Here is a 17,061-nt window from a genome sequence, read left to right on the forward strand (position 1 = left end):
TTGAAACAGTTGTGCCATTACAACTTTCCTGTTTTATTCTTTCATCATGATTCTCGCCATATCATAGATTGTGATGATTTGAATAAATCCTGAAGTTCTGAGGCCAGGAATGGTGTCTTACTGGTATGGTATCTTTTATGAGTAAGGCACTTACTGCGTATCATGGTATAAGGCATAACTGTAACCATGTTAGTCACTCAGTAGTGTCCAACTCTTTGTGACCCCAGGGACAGTAGCCTGCCAGACTCCTCTGTCCATGGCATTTTCCAGGTAAGAATACTGGAGTGGCTAGCCATTTCTTTCTCCAGGGGATATTTCCAACCTGGGGATCGACCCTGAGTCCTGCATTTTAGGCAGATTCTTTACCATCTGAGCCACCAGGAAAGCCTGGTATCAGGCATACAGTAATATAATGCAACACATTGTTGCAGGAGTGCAACAATAAAACTAAAAACGGTAACCATAACAACAGTTCCATGAGTGGATTCAGTCTGGCCGGGACATTGTTGCTTCGATATTAGATGTTTGTGCTGTGTGTGTTTAGTCGTTCAGTCTTGTCTGATTCTTTAAAAGACCTCATGAATGGTACCTCACCAGGCTCTTCTGTCCATGGAATTCTCCAGGCAAGAATGCTGGTATGGATAGCCATTCCCTTCTCCAGGGGATTCTCCTGATCCAGGAACTGAACCCAGGTCTCCCTCATTGCAGGTGGATTCTATACCGTCTGAACCGCCAGAGAAGCCTGGTATAAGGCATACAGTAATACAGGCAACATTACTCACGGAAATGTATAAACTATTACATTATAACTCTAAACATTCTTAAAGCATGTAAAACTCCTTTGTAAAATGTTGCAATAAGTCATTACACAATTTTCTCCATTGCATATTAAAGATTCCCAAGATTCACCATCTTCTTCATAGCCACTTAGAAAGTAATGTTGATCAATCTCACTCATATTCTCTATCTTGATTTGTAAAGAATCTTTACTATATGATGCAAACAGTATGTTATTACAGAGTGAAAGGAGGCAGTTACAATAGAAAACACTAAATATCTATGCTTGAGACTTTCTTTCAGAGACATATTCACACAGCATATAAGGGGGAAGAAAGATAGTACACTTGAGTGTGTATGTTTTAAATTGGCCACTTAAAAGAACCAATGTGTGGTGAAGGTTGGCTTGTGGTTTGTCTACAGGGCTTGATCTTCAGGCAGAGTTATTATTAACAGTGGAAAGAAATGCATTCAGATTATAAATCTCCAAACTTAAGGTAGACTAAATATATATATTTTGAACTTCATAATGTCAGTTTCAATTGAATTGCATGTTTAAAAATAAAGCTACCTCCTTCAGAATACTTAATTGTTTATCGGAATGTAGCCTACATTCATAAATGGTACTATTAGTTCATATTAAATAATAATGTTTAAGAGCCATAGCTCCCGTAAAGAAAACTAAAAATTGACAAGTCAATGTTTCATTAGAACTTGTCAAAAAGCTACAATTGACTAAACATAGCTGGAAATGTGGTGTATAGGATACATGATCAGGCTTCAAAATGTAGAGGTTAAGATACACAAAATATGAGTTCCTGCAGTAAATATTTCTCTTTATGATACAGCTAAGCTGCACATTGAAACTCATCAGAGATGCTTCAAAGGGTGAAATATTCTGGATTGACTTTCATGGATGATAAGTTTAGAAGGTTAATTGATAGAAGGTTAATTTAAATGTATAAATATTAAAGGTCCTTTGTCACCTTCTAACATTTTTGTAACATTTCTCATTGTGAGGCAGAGAAAGTGAGGGAAAGAATCAAATCATGAACACGTATGTTAAAGAAATAATAGTCATACTTGGTAGGCTATCAAGCCAATGGACGGAGAAGGCAATGGCAACCCACTCCAGTACTCTTGCCTGGAAAATCCCATGGATGGAGGAGCCTGGTAGGCTGCAGTCCATGGGGTCGCTAAGAGTCGGACACGACTGAGAGACTTTCCTTTCACTTTTCATTTTCATGCATTGGAGGAGGAAATGGCAACCCACTCCAGTGTTCTTGCCTGGAGAATCCCAGGGACGGCAGGGCCTGGTGGGCTGCTGTCTATGGGGTCGCACAGAGTCGGACATGACTGAAGTGACTTAGCAGCAGCAGCAAGCCAGTGGAAAAGGAAGTATAACTGTAATTTAGGAAAATCTATGTAGGAGAATGCAAATCATCAGTGACTAGTTCAATCAGGGATAATTGAGAGAAAACATAATCATTATTTTGCACTGAGTAGCTCTCATATGAAGGAAATGGCAACCCACTCCAGTGTTCTTGCCTGGAGAATCCCAGGGACGGGGGAGCCTGGTGGGCTGCTGTCTATGGGGTCACACAGAGTTGGACACGACTGAAGCGACTTAGGAGCAGCAGTAGCAGCCGCAGCTCTCATATAATCTATGACTTCCAAGTTTTGCTGCCCTCCTTTCTTCCCACACAAAATGGTTAGCCTCTCTATTCTGTCCACAGATAACAAGTTTCCTGAGCTGACTAGAACCTGTAGACAAAAATAAAAGTCTTATGTTCTTGAAGGCATTGGTTAAGCCCAGGTTCATTCCCTGAAAATAAATTCATCCAACTTGATGTGCCTCTCACATGCTGTGTATTGCCATAAATGTCTTAAATCCATTTTTGAGACTGCAAAGCAGCATATTTTATGAAATATGTAATAAAATCACACATTTGAGATTAGAATTTGGCTGATTGTCCTTTCAGAGGCTAAATAAAAACCAGGTTGATTGCTATAGCACTTTGTCAAAGATATCAAATGCAATTCATATATCAAAATGGAACTAGGACAAATTCACTCCAGATTCACTGTAAATATTATATCATTTCTTTAAGAACTATCTTTCAGTAAACCATAAGTATAACCAATGTCTTTCATGGTGTTAGAATCTCTTCTAAAACATAATTTTCATAAACTACTTGAAGAATAGTTTCAGTGGCATGATCTAAAATGATTTAAATAGCGTTTTCTATGTGTTTAATGGAAGCAAACTTTTCCTCCTAGATATCAAGCTTCTATAAAATATTTATAGAATAGTATCTAAAATGTTATCTTTAGTGTTCTTGCCCTTTGTTAACTCTCTACAGAGTGATAGAGCTCATAGCAGTGAATAAAATGTGAGGTAAATGTGCCTGGACAAAAATGATACTGCATCCAATCAGAACTCGAAGAAAAAATATATAACTTACAGAGCATGTTTTATGAAGTATGTGATGCTGCTGCTCCTGCTGCTTAGTCACTTCAGTCGTGTCCAACTCTGTGCGACCCCAGAGACGGCAGCCCACCAGGCTCCCCCATCCCTGGGATTCTCCAGGCAAGAACACTGGAGTGGGTTGCCATTTCCTTTTCCAATGCATGAAAGTGAAAAGTGAAAGTGAAGTCGCTCAGTCATGTCCAACTCTCAGCAATTCTGTGGACTGCAGCCCACCAGGCTCCTCCGTCCATGGGATTTTCCAGGCAAGAGTACTGGAGTGGGTTGCCATTGCCTTCTTTGAAATATGTGATAAATTCACATTATTTATGGCATGGAAGTAATTGTAGCTGTCATATAATCATCCATATCAATAATCTTTCCTCAAATTAAAGTTAAATAGAATAGCTTTTTTGGTAACAAGGTTTTGTGTGTGTGTGTGTGTGGTAACTATTTATGAGAAGTTGATGTAAATAGTTCATTTTTGTGTTTTGAGACTTAAAAAAAAAAACCTATAAAAACTCAAAAATGGATTCATGTTGAAAATTCCAAAAGCCAAGCTTCTCCTGTTCAAGATTTGTCAAACCAAAGAATATCACCACTGTACCTGATATACCTTTCTAGAAAAGTTATGACTTATCAGCGGTTATTCAAATAGGGTTGAAAGTGGTCTTTACCTGATTGGATAATATAAATCTTTGGATGATAGTAGAAAAACGACTAGGGAGGAGAAATAAATCTTTAAGAGATCCCATAAATCATATAAAAGAGCCCTCAGCCCGTATGCATCAGGGTTAAATTTACACATTTTAGCACACTTTAATATAATGTGTGGACAGAGATGAATATTGCATAGGGTGTTGATTAATACTAGTTTTAGAAGTTTCTATAAAACTAATTTTGTGTTTCTTTATAAATTAATATCACACACCTATTGGAATGAGTATTTAATGGAAAGCTTTCATTAATATTTAAACTACAAATGTACACAAAATACAGAGACCTTCAAACAGTCACCATTTTCTACACAAAATTTGGCCAATTCTTTTGAGTTTAATATCTTTCTCCAAGAATAAATCAAGTATTAATGACAAGGCATTTCTAGGAGCAATAGATCTAGATGGCAAGGGCAGTCTGACATTAATTAATCCATAATGAAAAGTGAAAGCACAAAGAAAAACAGACAATTTCTTATTCATTATCAATTCAATTAATCAAATAGTTAGACAGTAGTGGGACATAAATGCTGAAACAGAAGCTAGTTATCAGTTTGTCCAAGTCATAGAGAAGACTGGGTTAGATACACTGAAAAGCTTCATGATTCTAGAATTCCAAAATATCCCAAGGATAATAATAAAATTAAGGGTTGAAGAGTACTGAGTCTTCAAAGAGAAAAAGAAGAGTGTAGTAAAAACTCACTGTAAACTATTTTAGTCATGCAGTTGCCTATGTGAACTCACATTTGGTCATAAACCTGGCACATCATGATGGAGTAACTGATACAAAATCAGTGAATACATGCCCCAGAGTCCCTACCCCACATTTGGGATGGCTTTGAGCTGTACTCTATTTGATCTCCCAGGTCTTCCAGTACTGTTAGTTCCAGTTGCCCACAGTGGTCAATATCCTAATAACGCTACACCATTAACTGCTTCTTTTTTTTCCTTACCTCAATTCTCCACTTCCTACTGATATCTCAGAGGTCAACTCCCAAATTACTTCTTTAGGACTCCTTATCTCTGGGTTGGCTTTTAGGTGAATCCAAACACAGGAAGGGCTTCCCCGTTAGCGTTAATGGTAAAGAACCCGCCCGCCAATGCAGGACACGTGAGATGTGGGTTTGATTCCTGGGTTGGGACGATCCCCTAAAGGAGGGCATGACAACCCACTCCAGTATTCTTAACTGGAGAATCCCCATGGACAGAGGAACCTGGTGGGCTACAGTCCAAAGCACCACAAAGAGTCCAATATGACTGAAGTAACTTAGCACAAACAGTGGACAGGCATTAATTCTAGAATGAATCAAGGAAGTTTATGTGTGAGATAGATTAATGTTGGACCAAAAGAAAACAAAAACAAAAACACCTTGCTAGTTATTGACTAAAAGGGCATTTTATAAAGCGTGAATACAATGTGTGAATGACTGGACACTGCTTGGTATCACAACAGGGTTAAAAAGCTTTGTCACTGTTGACATTTGAGATAGATAACTGTTGTGGAGATTGTCCTGTACACTCTGAGTTGTTTAGCAGCATTCCAGATATCTACCCACTAGATATCTGTAGTCCCCTCTTCCTTTCTGACAATCAAAAATCTCTCTAGATATTGACAAATGTCCCAGGGGTGGCAGAATGCAAAAAGGCCAAATCATCTCCTATTATCCCCCTTTAAGAGTCACTGGATTATGAAATGACTTCATTTAATATAACCAATTAAATTCACTCATCCAACTATCACATACAGAGTGAATCCTGCATACTAGACATTGTGTTAGTAGATGGCAAAAACACATATAGTTCCTGATTTCACAGAGTTTATATCCTAGTCAGAGGAAAATAAGTAAAATAAATGATTACATCACACTGAGAAACTTTCCATAATTCTGAGGCATTTTCTAATGGATACCGTAGAATGAGTCATTTCTTTCCAAAATAAAACACATATTTATATATATATATAAAACTATTTCAATGTGAGTGTATGGGCAGTTGCAGCAGATAACTTAATATTAAGAGGTAGGAGACTCTCAAAGTCAAGCTCTGCTAAATTTTTATAACTGATTGTTTGATCCAGATTTTTAAAACCCTTGTTGTGTATGATTTATACAGTGCTATTTTGCTGTTTTAAAATCTAGGTAAATGCAGTGGTGGCTATAATAAATTCTGTGTGTTTTAATATGATTTAATAGTAAATACTCTATAATATTAACTCTGATAAAGCTAAAGACTTGTCAATTTTTATAGTGCAAATTCTGCCTGGTGGGAGAGAAGGATGAAATACTTGCCCTTGATTCTCGCTTCACGCCTTTTGTGCTAAAATACTGTGGGACACTGAGCACGTTTTGCTTTCCTTCAATACTGCAATTTTATTCATTTCCTTTCCTCATCACATGTACTTTGCCCGTATTTTCTACCCACCTTCTCTCTATAAGTTTTATTAAAGAGCAGACATGCTTCTGTTGACAAAAATGTAAATGCTTATCCTAAAGCAAAACTGTAAGAAGCATTGGAAAGTGATTTCTAAAATTATTTTTCAGTCTTGTTTTCTTAGACTTTCTAGGCAATTTTCCCTCCTAACCTCATACAGTTTTCTTTTTATGAATCATACAAAAAATTGGTCTCCCCTGATATCTCTCTGTGCTCATCAGTCCTGCGGGCGTGGAAGGCCTCATGCTATGATCACCTGACCCTAAGGGCTTCTTTTTGCCTGGCTGAGTTCTGCATGGGACAAACAAGTGCAAAGTGCAGCAGCATTAATGGCTCCACAGCAGCCCTCAGCCAATGATAGATTAGAGCTGGAGAGTAACTGCCCCACCTTCTGAGTTGTTTCCCACACTTTCCCAGAGTTTTCCGGAGGAATTACATCACCAGTCCTACTTATTGGCTTCCCTCCCTTCCTTGTCTCACTTCCTCCTGCCCCTGTGATGCTGTTTGGGTCACTTTACCAGTAAAGCATTCCAAAGCATCCTGCATTTGAATAATGGGCCAAAAGAAAGATTGCCACTTTTTGGAGTTTACAATCTAGGGTGAATTATGGAAATTGTTATTAATGTACAAAATGTTACAATTCTCTTAGACACTAATAACCTCTGGAGTTGAACTGAGAAACCGTCAACAGATGTATAATATATCTGTTTTCTCCATACTGATTTTTTCATTTTTTTCTTTTCTTTCTTCTTTTTTTTTTTGGTTGGTGTAGGGAACAATACTGTTACAATAGTATTTATTAAGTTTCTTTGTTATTTTAACCTATCTTTTAATAACTTGGATATTTTTTAATGCCATACTTGTCTCTTGAAAGTTAGAATTCTGATAATCACTGCTCAGGGAGGCGTGTAAGAAAAAGCATCATTTGTTTAGCAGGAACATAACCCTTCATATTCACACTCTGATCTGACAAAAGCTACATTAGTACAGAATATCATTACACTGAGAGTTTAAAACACAGAGAGAAGCATCTGGTGTATTTGGAGTGGCTGCCTTTTTCTTCAGAAACTCAGCGCTGACATTAAGATTAAAATCCTACATACCTGGTTCTCCAACATGTAGAATACATAAATCGGGCAGTTGCAGCAGATAACAGCTTAATAATAAGAGACTCTCAAAGTCTAGATCTGCTATTTAAAATTTTACAATTGAATGTTTTATCCAGATTTTCAAAATCCCTGTTGTGTATGATTTATACTGTGCTATTTTGCTATTTTCAAGTCTATGTAAATCCAGTGGTGAGTGTAATCAAATCTTAATACATAATTTTAAACCATTTTTTGCTACACTTAGCCAAGTGTGATAAAAGATACAATGTGTATATAATTGTGTTTGTAAGAACTATGCTTTTAAGAAAAGAAACACTAACTAAAGGAATAATTTTGCAATTGGAATATAAATATTTCCAATGTATTTTGTTGCACTGAAAATAAAACATTATATGTCAACATAGACTTGACATGTTTATTGTTTTGAACTAATAAGTACTTTCTCTAGATTAAAGTACATTGTCTCAGGGCAGTAGATTTTGTCTTATTTCTTGTTTCCTTTTTCTCATACCACGATTCCTCTCAGAATAAATTTGCTAAGCGCATGAACTAAAACATATAGAAATAAAAGGGAAATGCATTATTCTGAAGTACAGTTATCAAAATATTAATAGCATATATTTGTAGTATAGAAATATGTGCACTCCTTTAATAACATATCAAATAAGACAATCTAGCAGTGAGTTTAACAACCAACATCATTCCAAACTAAAGAGCACTATTTCAAGATGTCAGAAATACGTGTCATGTGATACAAAATTATCTGTAATTTTTATTAGGTACAACAAACATTAGTGTGGTTTGTTACTTACAATCATAATTAATAGATGCTGAAAATAAAGATGTAATATTTTATATTTCCCCACTGAAATTCACAAGGGATTTCCCAGGTGGCACTAGTGGTAAAAAAAAAAAACCTGCCTGCCAATGCGGGAGACAAAAGAAACACAGGTTTGATCTCTGGGTCAGGGAAGATACCCTGGAGGAGGGCATGGCAACCCATTCCTGTATTCTTGCCTGGAGAATCCCATGGATGGAGGAGCCTGGTGGGCTACAGATCATAGGGTCCCAAACAGTTAGATGTGTCTGAAGTGACTTAGCACACACACACTGAAATTCGCAAACCTCTTGAGTTCTATCAAGGACCACTGGATAAGAATTCTGATTTTGGAGTAACAATATAACATTGATAGATGTTGTTGGAATAACATTGAGGATTTCCAACCCAAAGTGGTTTTAAGAAAGAAATGACTAGGTTTTAATATTTTCACAAAATAAAATTTCATTTTTGAACTCTTAAGAGCTGCAGTAGCAACTCAAGTATTTACAGGAAATGCAAATTAATAAAATGAGCAAATAAGAACATAGGAATTGTGAAGAAGACACAGGGTCTTTCTGAAAGAAATTGTGTATATATGCCACATAAAATGTCTTAGGACCCAACTAGTCCAGGGCTAAAAATCTGTAATCTCTGATAAAAATGTGCAAAACCAAAGATAGTTTTTATTTTGGAAAGCTCTTTGCAAATAGTGTCTCCTATCTTTACCACCTACCTATATTTCTACAGGTAAATAGTACTGTCTCTGCTTCACAACCTGAAAACAAATGAGTGATCTAGGTCACATAGATAATTAGAAAATCTAAGCATAATAGCCAGGGTTCCACTTTGTTTCCTCTAAAAGAATAAGTCATTGGTGAAACCTTGTGTTGATAAGACATATTTAGGGGAAAAAAGTCAAATTTAACTTATGGTATGAGAAAACAGTAAAACTTAACTTGCAAACAAATGCATAATAAGTCCCAGTGTGCTGAGCTGTCTAATATATGCATTGTGCTGAATTCTTGACAGGTATGTATTCTGCAAGGGAGGTTTTGGCATCAATATTAGATACTCGAACTAGTTTAGATAAAAAGGGAGTTAGTTGGGGAAACCTCAAAACTGTCCAATAGTCAAAACCTCTTCATAATTGTAGTCTAACATTTCCACTTCCATATGGGTGTAAACTGAATCTTCCAAAACCAGTGCCAACATGGAAATAATTTTTTGATCAGAATGTTACTACATCAGCTTTGTTGATTCAACAGTACAGAGAATTTTTTATCCGGTGTATATCTGTTGACTTTAAGGATGTCATCTAGTGTGGATCAGTTGTAATTTATAAATCTTTTTAATTGAAATTGTGAGATCAATCCTTTATGGAAGAGTGAAGAAACTTAAGGCAAAATCCAATTTTGGTAAACAGATTTTATTATTTTTTCAGTCAACTAAAACTAAAATTTAAGTAGAAATATCTATATCAGTATCAGTGAAATAGCTATTAAGATCTCTAATTCTCTTAATTACTACTGGAAAATTTGATGCTATTTTTATATAAACAAATTTATTTTAATGATACCATTATATTGTCATTTCAAATTCTCTCATCATAGCTTTCCAAAATTTTCTAGCTCTTAATAGTTTAAATTAATGGCATATTTTATTCTTATTTAAACTCAAATTTTAATAATGTATGTTTTATTGGTGTTATATCTTCAGAAATGAAAGCAAAAAATAAAATAAGTTAATATTTATAAAGAAACCCTGAAAGTGTTAAATTTAAATATTAAGCATATTTATATTATTGCATGATAAACTTTTTTTCTTTTGTCGTACAGCTTCTAATTTTTCACTAAAACATATCACTGTCATAGAAAAAATTTAAATTATATTTAAAATTGGTTTCAAAAAAAAAAAAAACATGATTTTTATTTCTTAAATGAAGAAAATTAAAGCAGGACAGTGGACCAGGGAAAGAGTAACTGAGATTTTATATAACATGGTAAAGGCATCCTTGACATGATGACATTTGAGCAGAGACTGAATGAAACAGTAGAGCCATACAGGAAGAAGAGTGTTGGAAGAGGCATCCAGGAGAGGGCAGAACAGAACGTGCCAGAGAGGCAGCATGCTTTCAAATAATATTTATCAGAACCTACTATGTATACATATATGTTTTTTTCTGTGCTATGACAGCACCAAACAGCTAAAACTCATGTTTCATACCCTCAAGGAATTTTAACTTGAGCCAGGGGAGAGCTCTGAGAAATAGAAAATAATTAAAAAACAATTCAAAACAATTTTTGTTACAGAAAAGAATCTATACATATTTTTAAAATCATCTTTCCCACTTAATCTAGGATATAAAAGACAGATTTTAAATTATTAGGTGATACTAAATGAGATATTTATTCTACTATAATTAGCAGCCATTTGTTGTTTGCATTTACATCTTCAATAATGAGTCAAGATTAAAAGTCTATGCTTTGTCTATAATTTTACTTTTAAAACTAAATTATATGTCCTCTTACAGAAACATAAAAGCAGATCCTAAAATTGTAAATTAATTCTGACAAATCTGTCAGTAGACTCTAAAATATCAAAACAATGAAGTTTCAGAATGTTCTTTAGATCTCTTTCAGTTCAGTTCAGTTCAGTTGCTCAGTCGTGTCCGACTCTTTGCGACCCGGTGAATCTCAGCACACCAGGCCTCCCTGTAAATCACAAACTCCCGGAGTTCACTCAAACTCACGTCCATCGAGTCAGTGATGCCATCCAGCCATCACATCCTCTGTCGTCCCCTTCTCCTCCTGCCCCCAATCCCTCCCAGCATCAAAGTCTTTTCCAATGAGTCAGCTCTTCACATGAGGTGGCCAAAGTACTAGAGTTTCACCTTTAGCATCATTCCTTCCAAAGAACCCTGATCTCCTTTAAAATGGACTGGTTGGATCTCCTTGCAGTCCAAGGGACTCTCAAGAGTCTTCTCCAACACCACAGTTCAAAAGCATCAATGCTTCGGTGCTCAGCTTTCTTCACAGTCCAACTCTCACATCCATACATGACTACTGGAAAAACCATAGCCTTGACTAGACAGACCTTTGTTGGCAAAGTAATGTCTCTGCTTTTCAATATGCTGTCTAGATTGGTCATAACTTTCCTTCCAAGGAGTAAGTGTCTTTTAATTTCATGGCTGCAGTCACCATCTGCAGTGATTTTGGAGCCCCCAAAATTAAGTCTGACACTGTTTCCACTGTTTCCCCATCTATTTCCCATAAAGTGATGGGACCAGATGCCATGATCTTCATTTTCTGAATTGCTATATATATATAAAAAATTTAATGTATTTTTTTCAATAAATACTATGCTGTTTTGCTGTGCTATGACACATCAGTTAACTTGACACTACTTCATTTGTATGCCAGCATTTTTATTATGTGCCAAATTTATTTCTGCTACAATTGAAGAGCTACTTTCTTATCAATACATGTGCTAGACAGAATGTTTGGTTTATCAAAATATAGGAAACCATGGAGAGTGGAATATTATAATATTAAGTGAGCATTATATAAAGCCCTTCCTGAAAAAAAAGATCACACAATTATTAGATCAGAAAGAACTCTGATTTGGGATAAAGATGGTAATTGTTGGCTTAGTAACTAGCTGGAAACAGAGGAGTCAAACGTCAAAAACTGAGTACAATTCAGTCTCCCTTCAAGTGTATAACCAATACTCTCACGCTTGCCTCTAACATAAGTAACTGAGAACCAGTGGACAACCATATGTTAAATTCTCTCAGTAAAAAGCGTACAGTTAAATTCCATAAAGCTTTACTACTCATTCAACAAATATTTAATGTACAAGCCTAGGAAAAACAATTATAAATAAGTCAGATATCATCTCTGCCTCAACAAGGCCTCTAATTTAGTAAAGATAAAAGCAAATAAGAGCATTATTGTAAGAATGCTCACTGGCAGCTATGCTGAAACTGGAATGATACAGAGAAGAGCATAGTCCCTGAGCAGAAATGACATGTAAATTCATGAAGTGTCCTATATTTTTAAAAACACAGCTTTCAAAAATTATAAAAGTTAATATTAAAAGTGTGTGCATGTTTGCTCAGTTGCTTATTTGTGTCCAGCTTTTTGTAACCCCATGGATTGTATCCCACCAGGCTTCTCTGTCCATGGAATTCTCCAGGGGTTTTTCCCAACCCAGGGATTGAATCCGGGTCTCCCACATTGCAGGCAGATTCTTTACCATCTGAGCCATCAGGAAAGCCCCAAAATATACTTAGGCCAAGTGTTTTATATATTATGAGACTTTTAATTTTTGTGTTTAGAACATTTACAGATTATGTAATTACTGATATATTTGGATCTATCGACTCCAGTACTCTTTTTTTTTTGGCTTTATTATTTTTTTTTTTTATTTTATTTTTTTAATTTAATTTTATTTTTAAACTTTACAATATTGTGTTAGTTTTGCCAAATATCGGAGGAGCCTGGTAGCCTGCAGTCCATTGGGTCGCTAGGAGTCAGACACGACTGAGCCACTTCACTTTCACTTTTCACTTTCATGCATTGGAGAAGGAAATGGCAACCCACTCCAGTGTTCTTGCCTGGAGAATCCCAGGGACGGGGGAGCCTGGTGGGCTGCCATCTATGGGGTCCCACAGAGTTGGACATGACTGAAGCAACTTAGCAGCAGCAGCAGCAGCAGCTACCAGTATTTATTTTTGATGTCTCTGTTTCTGTCTCCCTGTTTTTCCCTTTCCTGTATCTTTTTAGTTTTTTAAAATATATTTTGGTATCTGGTATTAATGTATCTTTTCTCTGTATGTGCACATTTCTAGAATTTCTTTCTATTCTTAGAAGGACACCAGTCCTTCTGAGAGGGTTCCACTCTTATGACCTTCAGTTCAGTTCAGTCGCTCAGTCGTGTTTAATTCTTTGCCACCCCATGAATTGCAGCATGCCAGGCCTCCCTGTAAATCACAAACTCCCGGAGTTCACTCAATCTCATGTCCATCGAGTCGGTGATGCCATCCAGCCATCTCATCCTCTGTCGTCCCCTTCTCCTCCTGCCCCCAATCCCTCCAGGCATCAGAGTCTTTTCCAGTGAGTCAACTCTTTGCATGAGGTGGCCAAAGTATTGGAGTTTCAGCTTTAGCATCAGTCCTTCCAATGAACACCCTGGACTGATCTCCTTTAGAATGGACTGGTTGGATCTCCTTGCAGTCCAAGGGACTCTCAAGAGTCTTCTCCAACACCACAGTTCAAAAGCATCAATTCTTCGGTGCTCAGCTTTCTTCACAGTCCAACTTTCACATCCATACATGACCACTGGAAAAACCATAGCCTTGACTAGAGGGGCCTTTGTTGGCAAAGTAATGTCTCTGCTTTTGAATATGCTATCTAGGTTGGTCATAATTTTCCTTCCAAGGAGTAAGCGTCTTTTAATTTCATGGCTGCAATCACCATCTGCCGTGATTTTGGAGCACAAAAAATGAAGTTGACACTGTTTCCAGTTTCCCCATCTATTTGCCATGAAGTGATGGGACCAGATGCCATGATCTTTGTTTTCTGAATGTTGAGCTTTAAGCCAACTTTTTCACTCTCCACTTTCACTTTCATCAAGAGGCTTTTGAGTTCCTCTTCACTTACTGCCATAAGGGTGGTGTCATCTGCATATCTGAGGTTATTGATATTTCTCCCGGCAATCCTGATTCCAGCTTGTACTTCTTCCAGCCCAGCGTTTCTCATGGTGTACTCTGGATAGAAGTTAAATAAGCAGGGTGACAATATACAGCCTTGATCTACTCCTTTTCCTATCTGGAACCAGTCTGTTGTTCCATGTCCAGTTCTAACTGTTGCTTCCTGACCTGCATACAGGTTTCTCAAGAGGCAGGTCAGGTGGTCTGGTATTCCCATCTCTTTCAGAATTTTCCACAGTTTATTGGGATCCACACAGTCAAAGGCTTTGGCATAGTCAATAAAGCAGAAATAGATGTTTTTCTGGAACTCTTGCTTTTTGCATGATCCAGCAGATGTTGGCAATTTGATCTCTGGTTCCTCTGCCTTTTCTAAAACCAGCTTGAATATCTGGAAGTTCACAATTCACGTATTGCTGAAGCCTGGCTTGGAGAATTTTGAGCATTACTTTACTAACGTGTGAGATGAGTGCAATTGTGCAGTAGTCTGAGCATTCTGTGGCATTGCCTTTCTTTGGGATTGGAATGAAAACCGACCTTTTCCAGTCCTGTGGCCACTGCTGAGTTTTCCAAATTTGCTGGCATATGGACCTTATTAAACCTCAAATACATTTTATAAAGACTCTATCACCAAATACAGTCATATTTTAAGGTATAAACATGTGATTTATATCTTTACTTAAGGTATAAACATGTGATTATAACTTCAACATGTGAATGTGGTCAGGAGACACAATTCAGTCTATAATGTCATCATTCTGCTGCTGCTGCTGCTGCTGCTGAGTCGCTTCAGTCGTGTCTGACTCTGTGGGACCCCAGAGATGGTAGCCCACCAGGCTCCCCTGTCCCTGGCATTCTCCAGGCAAGAACACTGGAGTGGGTTGCCATTTCCTTCTCCAATGCATGAAAATGAGAAGTAAAAGTGAAGTCGCTCAGTCGTGTCCTACCTGTAGGGACCCCATGGACTGCAGCGCACCAGGCTCCTCTGTCCATGGGATTTTCCAGGCAAGAGTACTGGAGTGGGGTGCCATTGCCTTCTCCGACAATTCAGTCTAACCAGATTTAAATGTACTGTACCTTGGGCTCAGCTGGTAAAGAACCCGCTTGCAATGCAGGAGACCTGGGTTCGATCCCTAGGTTGGGAAGATCCCCTGGAAAAGTGAAAGGCTACCCACTCCAGTATTCTGGCCTGGAGAATTCCATGGACTGTATAGTCTAAGGGGTCACAAAGAGTCAGACACGACTGGGAGAGTTTCACTTTCATGATAGTATTAAGTGCATTTGAATTGTTGTCAAATCATAGAAATCATGCATCTCTAGAACACTTTTCACCTTGCAAAACTGAATTTCTGTACCCATTTAAGAATAATTCCCCATTCTACCCTCCCCTACTTTCTGTCTCTATGAATTCGATTATTCTAGATGATTTATTTAAATAGATTCATAGAGCATTTGTCTTTTATGACTGGTTAATTTCACTAAGCATAATGTCTTCAAGCTTCATTTGTGTTATACCTGGGATGTGTCAGAATTTTCTTCCTTCTTAAGGCTGAATAATATTCCATAGTATGCATGTTTATCCACTATCCACTATCCACTGATGGAAATTTGGGTTGTTTCCTAAATACATTTACTTTTAAGAGACTGCAAATAACTGATTCATGCATTCTTTCCAGGTTTTACACTTGCTTCCGGTAGGAGACACGGGGTTGAGTGTCCTTACTCTATATCATCTGCAACTGGAACCCACTTAGAAGTTTCATTTTAATATGCAACCAGGATACTCATTATAAGCATAACAGAAACTTCCCTATTGCATTCGATTTGAAGGATAGCATACATCCAAATAGATCTCTTTCATCTACCGCTGTCTAGAGATGCTTTGTTTAAATGAAAATATCTCCCCCTTTACACATTGTATTTGAAGATGCAAACCACCTTGGAAAGAGTAATACAATTTTCTTTGTACAGTATTAGCCATTGATATTTTAATGTGACAGTTTATGGCTTGTTTTTTTCTTTATAATTAGTTGAAAAGTGGGACAGCGAGCAACTTATGAATAAATAACAACTCAGTATGCAAAAACATAATGTTTCCACTCCCTCTACTTATTGCCTCCCATTATCCTCAAATAACATGTATTAACTGTCTATTTTATTTGAGATAATTATATATGATCATAAAAAATCTTTATGAAAAGCATATTTCTATCAAGAGAACCCCTTAACTCCCATCACCATGCTGAGGGCACTCAAAGCAACTTTTAGATTTTCCTTAGGCCTTATTTAAATTTTCACAAAATAAACTCAAGGCAGAAATTTTCCACAGATGTTCCCTGATGATTATGAATTGGAGATTACACTCTTAGGACTGAAGAAATGATTGAGCATCTTAGTAAATGCATTCTAGTTACTAGTGAGCAAATAGTCAATTCAACTGTAGTTCAGTTGCTAAGTCGTGGCCGACTCTTCCTGACCACGTGAACTGAAGGACACCAGGCTTACTTGTCCTTCACCGTCTCTTGGAGTTTTCTCAAACTTACGTCCATTGAGTCCATGATACCATCCAACCATCTCTTCCTCTATTGCCCCTTTCTCTTTCTGTCCTCAATCTTTCCCAGCATCAGAGTCTTTTCCAATCAGTTGGTTCTTTGCATCAGGTGGCCAAAATATCTGAGCTTCAGCTTCAGCATCAATCTTTCCAATGAATATTCAGGGTTAATTTCCTTTAGGACTGACTGGTTTGATCTCAATCCAATTACCTAGGTCCTAAGAAGTTTAAATTAAGCCTCTCCAAATGTGGGGAAGGTTTTAATTGCTAATAAGATAATTGTACCTGGTTTCAAAGTAGAGGCTATAGTTTTCTTTTTTAAAAAACTCATTTTTGGGAAATAGAGCAATTCCCTGAGAGGAAGGATGATAAAAAAACAATAACTGAGTTTCCCTCATGGATGGATTTACTGCTGTATTTCTAACTTACATAATTAATAATAAGCAGATGTGTCCTTTTTCTTTTTTTACTTTCATGTGTTCCC

At 37.0% G+C, this 17,061-nt stretch overlaps 1 protein-coding gene and 1 pseudogene across 2 annotated transcripts in view; both read left to right on the forward strand.

Annotated features, from left to right (window-relative positions):
- The window catches only part of CNTN3 (contactin 3), a 579,340-nt gene that overhangs the window by 87,839 nt on the left and 474,440 nt on the right, over nt 1-17,061 (forward strand). The window lies entirely within an intron of this gene.
- Nucleotides 12,277-12,375, forward strand: LOC138984828 (U6 spliceosomal RNA; annotated as a pseudogene).

Source organism: Bos mutus, chromosome 22 (assembly GCF_027580195.1).
Source record: "Bos mutus isolate GX-2022 chromosome 22, NWIPB_WYAK_1.1, whole genome shotgun sequence".
Taxonomy (NCBI): Eukaryota; Metazoa; Chordata; class Mammalia; order Artiodactyla; family Bovidae; genus Bos; species Bos mutus.